A 667-nucleotide genomic window follows, 5' to 3' on the forward strand; every position below is an offset into this window, starting at 1 on the left:
AACTAGTGTAAGAATAGCTATGACCTGTATCCATTATCAATCCAGGGCAAGGGGCAGACCTATCTAGGCCTCCTATGAATGACCTGAATCCCACCAGGGAAGGCTTGCACTGACAGTTCCTTCCCAGTGCATCAGTGGATCAGACTCATAGCCCCTTGGGTGTCAGAAGTCCTGGATCCATCCTAGTGTGAACTGACTGGCATTGGCACCTCCGTTTCACTCATGACTCTTCAAGCAAGAGTCTTGGCCTTCGGGCCTGGGACAGATCTTGCTGCCAAAACCATCCCAAGGTCTCCAGTTAGCGTAGGTCCCAGCCCTAGCCCAGATCCCATCCTCAAGTCTCCCTCAACAGCGGACTGTGGTGGGAATCAGCTGTGTGCCTCTATTTATTCCCTGAACTGTACTGTAGAACAGTGTTTATAGGAATAAACCAGCCACCACAACTGCCTGCACTTCATGTTCATGACTTTCTGGACTTGGGCTCATGGGTTTGCTGTTTGTGGGAACTAAACAGAGAGGTGCTCGGAGCTAACACTGAACACTTTGCTGCATAGCATCACCTGTTTCTCAGAACCCCTGTGCTGAGCTGGCAAGAGGCCAGCCAGAGTGTTTGCCTGCAAGCAAGAGGACCTGAGTTCGATCCTCAGCACCTGTGTGAAAATGTGGG

Source organism: Alexandromys fortis, unplaced genomic scaffold (genome assembly GCF_014885135.2).
Source record: "Alexandromys fortis isolate MF-2015 unplaced genomic scaffold, M_Fortis_MF-2015_v1.1 scaffold_16, whole genome shotgun sequence".
Taxonomy (NCBI): Eukaryota; Metazoa; Chordata; class Mammalia; order Rodentia; family Cricetidae; genus Alexandromys; species Alexandromys fortis.